At 36.4% G+C, this 14794-nt stretch overlaps 1 long non-coding RNA gene across 1 annotated transcript in view; it reads right to left on the reverse strand.

The window, feature by feature from the left end:
* Positions 1-9989: 9989 nt before the first annotated feature.
* LOC311629230 overlaps positions 9990-14794 on the reverse strand; it is a 107887-nt gene continuing 103082 nt past the window's right edge. Inside the window, exon 3 of the long non-coding RNA XR_014796174.1 lies at positions 9990-10160. This is a non-coding gene — a long non-coding RNA (uncharacterized lncRNA). The remainder of the gene's footprint in view (positions 10161-14794) is intronic.

Genomic DNA, 14794 nt, shown 5'->3' on the forward strand with positions numbered 1-14794 from the left:
GGCTCCCATCACTTTCCCATAATTCATGCATAGTAACTTTTTCCAAAAGATTACCACCCTTGCAAATTTGTTTTTCTTTTCCAAATCTATTATTACATGTATTGTATTTTCTGTCATTAAAAGAAGGCAATTGAGATTATTAAAATAAATTCAGAGTTTAAAAAAATGAGAGAAAAAAACAAACATTTCCAAGTTCTTTCAACCCCACTACACATATGTAAGCTTAAAACTGCTCTTAAAACCATGGCATTATTTTGTTAATGACATGACATTATTTTGATAGATTACAGTGATTTCTCTTGTATGTTTACTTCTCTTTTTAAATGACCTGCTCATTGAAGAGGTTTATATTTGTTTCTGTTACCTCACAATTTGCACACACTGGAAACCAATCCCGTTGCCCCTGGTGCAAAGAACGGGGTTTTCTCCAGAACTGAAGGTGGACGTTATCTGAAACATCAGGTCATTGTCAAACAGGACCTGAAGGCCCCTTTGAAACTCCTGCAATAACGTTGTATTCTTGGCAAGCGGACAACTTCATCAGAGAAGTCAGCCAAGGAGAGTCTTTAAATGGAAGTTGTGCATACATACGAGGAGCAAATGCGTTTAAAAATTTGCTGACGGGCATAAAACCTTTTGATCTGTAGATGGAAAATTCCAAGGCAGGAAGGATTTGGGGCACTTTGAGTCTGATTGACTGTGGTTTTGCTGAACAGTTATTCCCTGGGCTAAAATAAATGGAAGTGATATTTTGAGACCACAGCTGGGGAGGGGAGCATGGAAATTTCAATGAAAATTCAGTTGGATCGTGAAGCTCAGATCTTAAAAAAATCAAGGGACAGAAGAGCAGCTCTATTGTTTCCTGAAATTTCCCTATTTTATTTTAAAAAAAGAGAAAAAAAGAACAACAACCTTTATTCTTAGGAAGAATTTTGAATCTCTACTGCTTACTACCATGTGGTAGATGCTCTAAGCAGGGGGTCCTCAAACTTTTTAAAGTGGGGGCCAGATCACGGTCCCTCAGAGAGCTGGAGGGCCGGACTATATGAACTACTAATTCCTACTGTAACACCTTGGCTGCACTCACTGCCCAAAAAACCTGGCGGGCAGGATCAGACTCCCCTGGGGGCTGCATGTGGCCCGCGGGCCGTAGTTTGAAGACCCCTGCTCTAAAGTTTCTGCCTAAGACAGTGGTTGGCAAACCGTGGCTCACAAGCCACATGAGGCTCTTTGGCCCCTTGAGTGTTCTAATGCCATTTCTTCAAAATAGACTCACCCAGGCCAAAAACGGACTTCTGTGCATGGGTAAGGAAGTTTCAATTGCACTGTATTTTGTGGAAGAGCCACACCCAAGGGGCCATAGAGCTACATGTGGCTCGTGAGCCATGGTTTGGTGACCACTGACCTAAGACAGCGTTTTTCAACCGCTGTTCCGTGGCACACTAGTGTGCCGCGAGATGTTGCCTGGTGTGCCGTAGGTGCAGACAAGACAAGAATTTTATAATTTTTCACTATTTTGTTTACTTAATATTTCATAATAAAGTAATTATAAAATACTTTCTTTGTGTTTATTTGATTCCTATTCAAGAGAATTACTTTATATATAGTCAATATAGGCACAGAGTTAAATTTTTTAACATTTTCTAATGGTGGTGTGCCTCGTGATTTTTTTCATGAAACAAGTGTGCCTTTGCCCAAAAAAGGTTGAAAAACACTGACCTAAGAGATATTACTTCTTTTACAATTCAAATGTTGACAAGAAGCAAAGAAGCAATTTAATGAGTAACCTGTTAGAGGTGAAGTTCAGAGACAGGCAAGCACACACATGAGTAATGATTTTTTGTATCAGTTTCTCCACAGTTTTCTTATGGTAGTCAGTAAATGATGAAGCAATTTCACCGAAAGTTTGATTCAATGAGCAATGACTTCATGCCAATATAGTAGTTACTTTTACCATGGATAAAAATGAATAAAAATTAAGAACATTCAATCAGAAATTTAAACATAAATAGTATTTTCTACAAAGAGTAATTAATGGTGAGATGTATTGAGATTAAAAGGGATGGAGACCTAAGAAATTTAACACAGTAAATTATGAAGATAATTTAAAAGGGGTCTTAAGTATTGGGACCAAATGGGGTAATAAATAGAATAGTATAGTAGTTAAGAATATGACCTATTGCATCTCAGTATCTGAGCTTTAAATTCTGGCTCTGCCAGAACTTACTAGATGTATGACCTTGAACACGATACTGCAATATCCTGTGCCTTAGTTTTCCTAGCTATAAGATGGAGATTTTAATAGAACTTCTTCGTAGGTTTATTGTGAAGATCAAATTCATGCATTAATGTAAAGCTCTTGGAATAGTACTTGGCACCTAGTCATTACTCAATAAATTTAATTATTATCATTTTAGCAGGGTAGGGTGAGAGGGATGAAGGAATTAAGCAAAGAAAAAAAAGGCTCATAAATACAGACAATAGTAGGGTGATTGCTAGAGAGAAGGGGTGGGGGGTGGTGAAGATAGAAGGTAAAAAAGAAATAAATGGTGATGAGATTTGAACTGAGGTGGTAAATATACAATATAATATACAAATGATGTATTGTAGAATTATATACTTGAAACCTATATAATCTTATTAACCAATGTTCACCCCAATCAATCCAATTTTACAAAAAAGATCGGCAAACTGTAAGTTAGGCATTTGGCCTTGGTTCTGCAACTAGTAATTGAATTCCCTAGATTTTGTCTAAGCTACCTGTCAACTGAAGGAGTTGGGCTACATCATTTTACAGCTTCTTCTAACTTTGAAAAGATATTGCTTTAAAATGTGTTGTTTTGTGCGTGTTTCATGGATTCCAATTCCTCATTTTGTATTCTCTCCTCAACCAACTCCTATTGGGAATTTACATGCCACCAGTCCACTGAAGTGGCTCTTGTCAAAGTCCCAATGATTTCCATATCACACTTCCTTGTGCTCACAACAGCACTGACACTGTTGACTTTCCTCCCCTTTTTCCACTTACCAGCCAAATTATCTTTTTAGTAGACATATATATTACTTTAATCCTTCCCATAAAATCTTGAAATGTCTCTCCATGTCATTTAAAACAAAATGAAAATCTTTCACCTTGACTTCCATCATCTTTTATGATCTAGACATATCTAACCTTATTTTCTGCCATTCTCTCCTTGCTTATTGCAATCCTTCTAGCCACACTGTTTTCCTTCAGAACTTTGAACACCTTAAACGTATTCCCATCTTAGACTGGCTGGTCTCTCTGCTTACTATTCTCTTTCTATACATCATGGCTGACTCCTGACCCATCTCAGTTTAAATGTCTCCTCCTCAGAGAGGCCTCCCTGATTAAATAGTATCCAGATCCCTCACTTAGTTCACTTTGCCCTGTTTCATATTCTTAATGAAATTCTTAGCATCTGAAATTATCTATTTCTTTTTATTATGTCTACCTCACTTAAAAGAAGTAAGCTTCATGAAAACAGGGATATTATCTGGCTGAATGCCAAGATTAGAGAAGGTCCTCAATAAATATTTATTGGATGAAAGATAAAGAACCGAATGTCTCTTGCATCGTGGTCTAAGTGTTTTTTGTATTCCCTAAACTCTACACACCTTAATGTCAATTACATATGTTTGATATTTATCACATATTACCCTGTATTAGTATGGATTTTTTTCTGGCATGTATGTCTCACTCTCCAATTATAAGGTAAGAGATTTGTAGGTTCAGACCATATCAGACATTGTATGTGTCATATAGAAACTAATGGGGTCTATTCACAATATCTCATTAAATACCTGCTAACATATTTACTTTTAAGAAAGACAAATTGTCTCTTAATTTATAAAACCTAAATTATCATTTAGCCAAAAAGAGAAAAACAATAACAGTGTTTAAATGTTTTAATAAAAGCATGTTCATCCAATAGTTTACCTGTCCAAAACTGATACTTATTTGTAGGCAGTGGGACAGAAGGCAATCCAAATTATTTTGGTTTTTTTAAAAATGGATTGTTACATATATTACAACTGATCTACAGTATAAATATTTAACAATGTAATCTAAGGAAAATCCAGTCTTGGATGAATATATTTTATATATCCTTTGGTAGCTAGTGCTCACAGCTCTTCAGAGCTCCTTTCTATCTGAGAGATTGGATGCTGCCCATTCATGAATCACTGAATAAAGCCAATAAAATCCTTACAATTTATTCAGTGCAATTTTGTTTTGTTTTTTTAAATTTTAGTTTTTTATTGTTTAACATATTATATAAATCTCCTTTCTCTCCCATTGACCTCTCCCCAGCTGCCCCAACCCCCAGCACATTCCCTTATCCTCCCTCCCCACTCCGTCTGTGCCCATTGGTGATGCTCATATGCATGCATACAAGTCCTTTGGTTGATCTCTTGCCCCCTCATTCCTTGGCTTCCCGCATAGGTTGGGCAGTCTATTTAATGCTTCAATAACTCTGGTTCTGTTTTTGTTCATCAGTTTATGTTGTTCATTATATATCACAAATGAGATCATGTGATATTTATCTTTCTCTGACTGGCTTATTTCACTTAGCATAATGCTCTCTAGTTCCATCCATGCTGTTGAAAATGGTAAGAATTTCTTCTTTTTTTTACAGCAGAATAGTATTTAATTGTATAGATTTATCACAGTTTTCTAAATTACTCGTCTGCTGATAGGCACTTAGGCTGTTTGCAAATCTTAGCTATTGTAAATTGTGCTGCTATGAACATAGGAGTGCATAAATCCCTTTTGATTGGTGTTTCTGTTTTCTTGGGATATATTCCTAGAAGTGGGATTACTGGGTCAAATGAAAGTTCCATTTTTAATTTTTTTGAGGAAATGCCATACTGTTTTTCCAGAAATCAACCCAAGCTATTATGCTCAATTAATATTTTACAAAGAAAGCAAGAGCATACAATGGAGTCAAGACAGTCTCTCCAATAAATGGTGTTGAGAAAATTGGATGATACATGCAAAAAAATGAAACTAGACCACCAACTCACACCATACACAAAAATAAACTCAAAATGGACTTAAAAAATCTTAGAAGAAGCCATCGACAGCAAAATAGCAGACATTTGTCGTAGCCATATCTTTACAGATACAGCTCCTAGGGCAATGGAAACTGAAGAGATAATAAAAATTAAGACTACATCAAAATAAAAATCTTCTGCATAGTAAAAGAAACCATCAACAAAACAACAAGAAAGCCCACTGCATGAGAGAACATATTTGCCAATGCTATCTCCGATAAGAGTTTTATCTTCAAAATTTATAGGGAACTCATACAACTTAACAAAAGGAAGTTAAATAATCCAATCAAAAAATAGGCAAAAAACTTAAATAGACACCTTTTGAAAGAGGACATACAGAAGACTGAGAGACATATGCAAACATGCTCAAAGTCACTAATCATCTGAGAGATGCAAATCAAAACAACAATGAGGTACCATCTCACATCTGTCAGAATGGCGATCATTAAATCAATAAACGACAAGTGCTGGCCAGGATGTGGAGAAAAAAGAAACCTCTTGCACTGCTGGTGGGAATGCAGACTGGTGTAGCCAATTTTGTTTTTTAATCCAACCATTAATATTATCTTTTTAAAATTAACTAAACTCTTTCACAAATATCCCTTACTTGATTCTCAACAATACCATGAGGGAAATACTTTTATTTTTATCCATATTTTCTACCTCAAGAAAGTATGTTCTATCAGACCAAAGATTTTGGTTAAAAAAAAAAAAATGTTTGCAAGGATACACCAGGTGCCTAGGCTTAGATCATTCACTGGGTAATTGGTAGAATCAGTACTTGAAAATAGAACTTGAAAACTTACTACTCAGTTCCAAGATCAGAATACTTATCAACTATAAATACACAAAGAGTTAAGAGTAATAAACAATAACAATCAGTAATAAAAGCCATTACATTTTGTATTTTAACTTCTTCCTGTATTCTTGTCAACTCAATAAAATCCTTTTCTGGACTTCTTTAAGAAAAAAGTTAACAGATGTTTCTATGTTAATCATAAAAATGTTATCTAAGATTCTGCAAAGTAAGACTGAGGAGGGCATCTTATCAGAAATTAAGCCAATAATTGTGGGAGGACTCTTATCTAGTATCTATACTTTCTTATGTAGTAAAAGAATTCAGATAATTTAAATTCTTATTTTTAGAAGAAAGAAGCAGAAAAACATTGTCTGGTACGTCTTGACCAAAGTTTAATTTTTATGACACTATGTTTATATAATAATTGAGATATCTGATTAATGATTTCTAAAAGCTTTGCAAAAATTCATAACCCCTTGAACATAGGAATATATTTGCTTCCTTAAAGACTTAATATTTATTGCAAATGAAGGACATGTGCCTTTTTTTTTTCTATTTGTTTTTGAATATGTGGGTTCTAAAGAGACAATGTGGCAAAACTCTTGCACACTGACATAGTTGACTAAGTCAAAAATTTCTGTGTGACTCTCGGCCATAATAATAATTAGGCTCTCTCAACCACTTTCAGAAAAGGACTTTTTATTCCTCCATAACCAAGCATTCAAAAGATGTTGATGACACACTGTTCTCGCATTCACATCTAGATGTACAACTCTAATGTGTCTTTGGGCCAACAGCCATTCTCAACCCAAGGCCACTCTCAAGATCAAAGAGAGACACAAAGGAAAAACATGGTTCCACACACAGATGTAACCTGAAAAACGTATCTGAAATGGGAGTGAAGTCATCAGGAAAGGACCATAAATATATTTGCCTAAGACAAGTAAACTTTGAAGAAGAAACAAAAGTAATAGATTTATTAACAGAGATAAGGTGTTAGTTAAAACACTCCCAAATCCCCTATATTTTAAATAAGCTTCTTCTATTCCTTTTAGTTTTAGCATTGCATTGAAAATAATTAAATGCAGGAGATATTTGAGTCCACTTAAATATCCTAAAATGATGATCACAGAGTTTCTAAAATAGTATATAAATGACAGAAAACAAATTCCACAAATAGAAGCATGAAATCCATTTCAAATGGTTAAATCAATCAGAACATGTGCGGGTGTTAGTAACTTGAAATAAACTCCATCATTTTGTCAAATACGTATTCTCTGTTTTCTTTTTCTTTTTTTTCACTTGGATATTTGAAGAAAGATGTAATCCATGTGGTTTTTGTTCATTTATACTTGAGGCATTAAAATGGATCTCAAATTAAGTATCAATGTACCAGGAGCTAGTTATTTCTGCTTAAAATTTCTCTTTTCTTTACAAAAACAACACAACAACAACAACAACAACAAAAAAAACCCACTAAATTTGAATCCAGAGTTGTCAGTTCATATCATCAACTCCTAGTGTAGAGAACACATATTCTCTTGGCATATGAGATTTTCTAAGTCTTATAAACAACCTTCTCACACAATTAAAGGCCAAGCCCATGCATTTTCTGTCACTATTGATGATCACTATATGCTATAATAAAATAATCATATAATAAAAATAACTTCTACTTAGCTCCCTATTTCAAGATTCAGTACATTTCATTATATCTATGTCAAAAGACTCTAGATTCAAAGTTTTCTTTACACCTCTAATTCATCTTTTATAAAATATTTTTTTCATCAAACACATGGAACGCTATCAGATGCACTTAAAAAAAATCAAACAAAATAAAAAACAAAGACTATAAGACAAAACCAGAAAGTTTTATTTTTAACGAGTGTAACTTTTCCTTGTACACACAATATCCCTTGGTTTCCAGATCAGCTTCTCGTGTCCATTAACTGGTTTATTTTCATTTGCAATGATTTGTTATTTTCCCCTTCAATAGGCAAGTTCATTGCTACTTTTTGTAGAGAAAAAGCAAAGAGAAGAGAAAAGAAAGATCACATGGAAGCACTGGAGGCTAGATGTGACAGCCTTCACTCTCCCCCGGAATAGCTACCAGGCTCAGTGCCACATTGTCTGAGATGAGAGATGACAGGCAAGGGGTTCCTGTAATCCCAACAGGGGACACTTCTGCCATGGCTGTTGCTGTGGTAGCCTGTAATCCATCCTCCATGATACCAAATGTCACTCTTGGCAGCAGCCTACTGGTGTTGACACTTGTTTTTGTATGCCATTGTTCAAAGGGCCACAGATGAAATAGCTCTACAGTGTGCTCTGTAACATTTAGTCACAATAAGGGCATTTACATCCCTCCCAAATATTCTTTTGGTGTGTATGTGTGAACATTTAAGTTCTATTCTCTTAGCAAATTATCAACTATATTCACTATGTTATACATTAGATCCTCAGACCTCATTCATCTTAAAACTGAAAATTTATACCCTTTACCAATCTCTCTTATCCACCCCCTAACCCCCAGTCTGTGGTAACCACTTTTATACTCTCTGTTACTATGAGTTCAACTTTTTTTTTTTTTTTTTTTAGAATTCTATATATAAGTGCAGTGTTTGTCTTTATATGTCTGGCTGATTCCAGTTAGCATAATGTCCTCCTGGTTAATCCATGTTGTTGCAAAAACAGGATTTCCTTTTTTAAGGCTGAATAATATTCCATTGTTGGTATATGCCACATTTTACTGATCCATTCATCTATCAATAGACACTTAGGTGGTTTCCATACCTTGACTATTATGAATAATACTTCTCTGAACATGGGAATTTAGATATAATTAAATATGATTTTTTTTCCTTTACAGATAGACCCCAAAGTGGGATTACTGGCTCATATGGTAGTCCTATATTTAAATTTTTTAAGAAAATGCCATATTGTAGTACCAGTTTACATTCCCATCAGCAGTGTACAAGAGTTCCCTTTTCTCCAAATCCTTGACAGCATTTGCTATACCTTGTCGGGGTTTTTTTGTTTTTGTTTTTTTATAATAGCCATCCTAACAGGTATGAGGTTGTATCTCATTGTGGTTTTGATTTGCATTTCCCTGATATTAGTGGTGCTCAGTACCTTTTCACATACTTGTTGTCCATCTCAATATATTCTTTGGAAAAGTGTCTATTTAGGTCCTTTGCCCATTTATTGGCCCACTTGAGTCCTGCTTAGTGTGTCCTTGGGAAATGTACAGGACGTGAGTCCTCCCTCTTTTTCCTCCCTCTCCTCCACTTCAGCCTGATTATCAATTGCCCAATCTTTCTGAAGTTCCAGAAAAAGGGTTTTATATTTAATCTTGAAAAGAATCATTTAAAGTCTGAGCCACTATGAAAGCTGGATAACCTTGATGATTATGTAGTCTCTCCAGGTCTTTGAATCCTCAAATACCTATGACAATAACACCTATAGCATCTAGAGGTTGTGTGAGTTAAATGAGAAAACAGGACAAAGACCCTGCCAAATGGCAAGTATCCCATACACATGCCCTCTACTTTCTAGGCTGAAAGCTGGTGGCAAATGCTCCTCCCTGGCTTTTATCATTTTCAGGTCAAGGATCCTTTGGGAATCTGTGTTGGTTGGGGAAAGGAGTCCCTAAGAACCCATTTTATAGACAAAAGCAGGTTCATCCACTCAAATTGTGGCAAATAATTTTACAGGTTTTAAGGAGCCTAGAGAGGACTTTCCACAGACTACCTAGAGCTCCGCAGACCAATGGCTAAACTCCTAAGACAGGATACAATCCCTAATGAGAAACAGTGACAGTAACCACGGAAAGCAACAAGAACAAAGAGATCAGGAGGTGAAGGATCAAAGGAGGAAAAAATAACTAAAAGTTAAAAAATGAAAGATGTGGAAACTCTATTAGGGCAGAGAGACTATGCAAGAAAAGGGGATCCCTGTGCAGCCATTGTCCCCAGCCTAAAATGCTATACTTATTAGCCATGGATTTAAGTAATCTAAGAGTGCTTAAATAATTAAGGGTGGCCTTAGAAACATTTGACAACAAAGTGTATGCTAATCTGAAATGTAATCAAATTGTAAAAGCCAAACTGACCTTCCAGATGTCAAGGATGAATAATTGAAGTCAATTCTCCCCAAGCCCCGCATCCAGCCCATTACACTGATGAGGCCACGCCTCTGCGCTCCACTTCACTGTTCAGAATTATGGAGTGGCGGTTTCTGGAGGCTTCTTTTAATTATTTACTGCTTTCCCAACTCAGATGAAATGATTCTGTTGAAAAAAAAAAAAAATGGTGACTCACCAAAAAGAGAAGACAATCTCATTGGCCTTTCTCCTGCTGTGTCAGCCCTGATTCTGGTATACCTGCCATTTTCCTGCTTTTCTCTCTTTCCTGATGATAGTTTCCCCAAATAAAGGAAGGGGCGTGCTTTCACCTGTATTCTCAGGCCTGGAGTTAAGCAAACATGAACACTCTAAGGGTCCCCTGTAGCTCCCACATGAAGACCTGCTTCCTGTCTTCATGCATGAGTAGGATTTGCTAAATTCAGTAAAACCACTAGGATGGGCAATCACCAAGTTTTCTATTTCACCCCAGTGATTCTCCACTTGGAGCAGTTACGCTCCCAGGAGTTGTTGGGCAATGTCTAGAGACATGTTTGGTTGTCACACTGGCAGGAAATGGGGAAGGGCTGCTATCAGCAACTATTGGATAGAGTCCAGGGTGCTGTTGAATATCCTACAAGGCACAGGGCAGCCCCCACAGCAAATTATCAGGCCCCGGATACATCTGTGTCCAGGTTGAGAAAACCTGCTGTAAGCCCAGAGTTAGAATACGGAAATCTGAGGGGACTCAGGCTAAGGTTATGCAAGAATGATGAAACAGGAATCATGGGTGTTTGGTGAGATCCTTAAAAATCTCCACCAGTCTTGGACTGTCTACTTGTAGACTTGAACTACATGACAAATATAAGACCCCTATTTGTTTAAACTACTATTATAGGAGTTTTGTGCTACATGCACATTCCCACCCCATTACAAAAGATCAAGAGAACACTTTCTTAATTTGAATTTCAAAGCCCTTCATGGGAAATTTTGTTCCATGCCTCAGTAGCAGTTGCTTGCTGCCCTGGAACACTGCAGGTTCTCAATGACAGTGTGTAGAAGCAATGAATGGGTGCTTGACCAAGGATATCACATTTATTCACATTTTTGATCCTTTAAATAGCAGGTTACTTACAAAAATGAGTCTATTTTAAAGATTCAAAAGTATTTATTCAAATATTTTAAATTTTTTAAACTATTTTTAAAATATATTTTTATTGCCCTAACTGATTTGACTCAGTGGATAGAGCATCGGCCTGCAGACTCAAGAGTCCCAGGTTTGATTCCAGTCGAGGGCATGTACCTTGGTTGCAGGCACATACCCCATGAGGAGTGTGCGGGAGGCAGCTGATCAATGTTTCTCTCTCAATGATGTTTCTAACTCTCTATCCCTCTCCCTTCCTCTTTGCAAAAAATCAATAAAATATATATTTTTTAAAAGATACTGCTGGCCTCATTAAAAAAAAGGATTGAAAGTGTTCCTTCCTCTAAAAAAATATTTTTATTGCTTTTAGAGAGGAAGGGAGAGGGATATATATATATATATATATATATATATATATATATATATATATCAATGATGAGAAAGAATCATCTATTGGCTGCCTCCTGCACACCCCCACTGGGGATCTAGCCCACAACCCTGCACTTTATCCACTGAGCAAACCAGCTAGGGCCAAATATCTTTTCCATTCATTTTGTGCCACATGGGAATTCAGGAGGTTCAGGTTTACATATTTTGTATTCACTTATATTAAGACATTACGATGCTATTGGTAGTGCTCTGCAGACTCACTGCATTTGAAGCCATTTGAAAAATAAACCTTTTATCTTTCAAACATAAGTTTGGTTTTGCCAAGAGTAAAACTCTTAAACACAAACACATCACAAATGGACTTTTCTTTAATGGCGTTCCAAATGCTATTCTTCAGCTTGTGTTATTTTTATTTTATGCATTTGCATGTAAATTGTACTTTATGGACTAAGACAGATGTGGGGGAAAATTTTTTCCTTACTCTCTTCATCATTTCCCTTGTTTTCTTCCACATCAGAGAATTTAGGAGCATGGTGGTGCAAAAATAATTACCATAATGCCAAAAAGCCTGGCATTACTACAACCCCAACATTTAATTTACCAAACATTTATCCAGCATGTGCTAAGTGCTTCACACATTAATTTGAAACCTAGAATATTTAATTGCTTCATTATATAATCTTTGAGGTGCCTCCTATTAGCCAGGTTCCAAAATGGGATTAGATTCCATGCCTACCCTCACAAAATCCATACTAATTAATCTACCACCACACATGACCTTCAGGGGAAAAAAAGTGGCTAGATCTGTCCCTGCTTCTGCTGTTTTCTTACTTCCAATTGAAAGCTATGAACTAGGTTCTGAGATATCTCATCTTTAGAACTTGTTTTTTTCCCCCTGATTGGATAGTTCCCATTGTCTTCAAAATGCTTTTGGGTTATAATCATACAAGTCCTAACAAGAAGTGCATTCTTCAGAACTGTCAACATGAAAAGGCAAATAATTCTGTACTTGATTTCAACGTGTGAAACCTCAAATGTCGTTTTTCTAGCTCTCAAGGCTTCAGTTTCCTCCTGCGTAAATTAAGTTGGACTAGATGATGCTTGTCACCCCTACAGCTCTCATTCTAAACATCTAGTTCCCCTGTTCCTGTGGTCACTGGGCACTTATACATAGCAATCTATCAAACAGGTTTGTGAATCCAAATTTTGTCATGTCTATTCCCAGGCAAAAAGGTATTTTCTGTTCATGAAAGAATTAATGTATTCTCCTTCTTCTTAGCAGTTGACATCATCTCTGATGACAGTCAGGCTATAAAAGCTATCCAGACCAGCCATGTGGCTCAGTTGGTTGAATGTTGTCCCATATACCAGGTTCAATTCCAGGTCAGGGCACATGCCTGTGTTGCAGGCTTGGTCCCCAAAAGGGGGAGTGCAGAAGACAGTCGATCTCTCTCATCTCTCTCTCTCTCTCTCTCTCTCTCTCTCTCTCTCTCTCTCTCTCTCTCTCTCTCTCTCTCTCTTTCTCTGAAACCAATGAAAATATATTTTTTAAAAACCTACCCAAAGATTTCAAGAGAAATAGGCCAACTTGAGAAATATGCAGAAGGCTTTAATCACATATATATATATATGTTGATTCACTCATATACAGGTATGTATCTATGTATACCTCCAAACTTACTAGTATGCCTTTATGTGCACATATAATATGTTATATGCTAAATGCTAGGGCTGTGTTAAGTGCTCTATATACATTTTCACATAGAATAATTCTCACAACAAACCTATAAGACAAATGCTGTACTGTATGTCCCATTTTACAACTTTAAAAACAGAATTTACAGATGGAACATAATTGGTGGATCACTTTAGGTAATTTTTCTTTGTTCACCTCATTTTTCTAGTCCCCCAGTATTTTGAGCTATCCAAACAATGCTATTAGATTAACAATGAGAAAATTAGAATTTTGTGATGTAATGTATTGCTGCCAATTCTGCCTTTATTAGATCCTGCTCACAGTTAGAATGCCTATTTTGTGGGTCCAAAAATTCAATGCAATTTTAATATTAGCCTAAGAAACATGCCGTATATACCATACAATTTCTAATGTGTTTAACTTCCTCAGCAATTGTATTTGTATTGGCTACTGACAGAGATTTACCTAGCCATAACCATTGTCTTTGAACATAAGAACAATTTTTTTAATATATTTTATTGATTTTGTACAGAGAGGAAGGGAGAGAGATAGAAAGCTAGAAACATCGATGAGAGAGAGTCATCGATCAGCTGCCTCTTGCACACCTCCTACTGGGGATATGCCCGCAACCAAGGTACATGCCCTTGACCGGAATCGAACCCGGGTCCCTTCAGTCCCCAAGCCGACACTCTATCCATTGAGCCAAACCAGTCTCGGCAGAACAATTTTTTTTAATTGAATGTGTTACCTTCCAAATTACTAAATCAGTTTCCAAAAGACTTCACCATTCAGAAGGATCAAATAAAATGTAAACATATGTATATAAATTTTGTAATATGAAATATAGTTAACCGAAGAGTTGTGTTCTATCTGTTTCTACAGCTTGGAAAAGGCTACCCTACCATTTATTGTATTAGGTGACCTCTGGCAGGTTAGGTCAGATTTTCTCAGGAGGAGGAAGAGGTACAAGTGGGGATCCATCACACCCTATCCATCCCTTCTCAAGCATTTTGGAGTCTTGAGGTTGGAGAAAGTTAGGGAATATAGTCAACAATACTGTAATAACCATGTATGGTGCCAGGGGGGCTCTAGTCTTATCAGAGGGATGGATCACTTCATAAGTGATCTAACCACTATGCTGTACACCTGAAACTAATATAATACTGAACGCCAACTGTAATTGAAATGTTAAAAAATTAAAAATCATGTTAAGTATAAGAGATTTTTTCAAACATTTTAAATTACAGACTGTGCCGAAAACGGTTTGGCTCAGTGGATAGAGCGTCAGCCCGAGGACTGAAGGGTCCCAGGTACAATTCTGGTCAAGGGCATGTACCTTGGTTGCGGGCACATCCGCAGTAGGGGGCGTGCAGGAGGCAGCTGATCAATGACTCTCATTGATGTTTCTAACTCTCTATCTCTCTCCCTTCTTCTCTGTAAAAAATCAATTGAAAAATATTTAAAAAAACAAATAAAAATAAATTACAGACCGTAAAATTGGCAAAATCTCAACTGGTGTCAATATTTACAGAGTTTAAGGTTTCATCTAGGAGGTAGAGGACATGTCATTTC

The sequence above is a fragment of the Pipistrellus hanaki genome (genome assembly GCF_964339955.1).
Source record: "Pipistrellus hanaki genome assembly, chromosome: 10".
Lineage (NCBI taxonomy): Eukaryota > Metazoa > Chordata > Mammalia > Chiroptera > Vespertilionidae > Pipistrellus > Pipistrellus hanaki.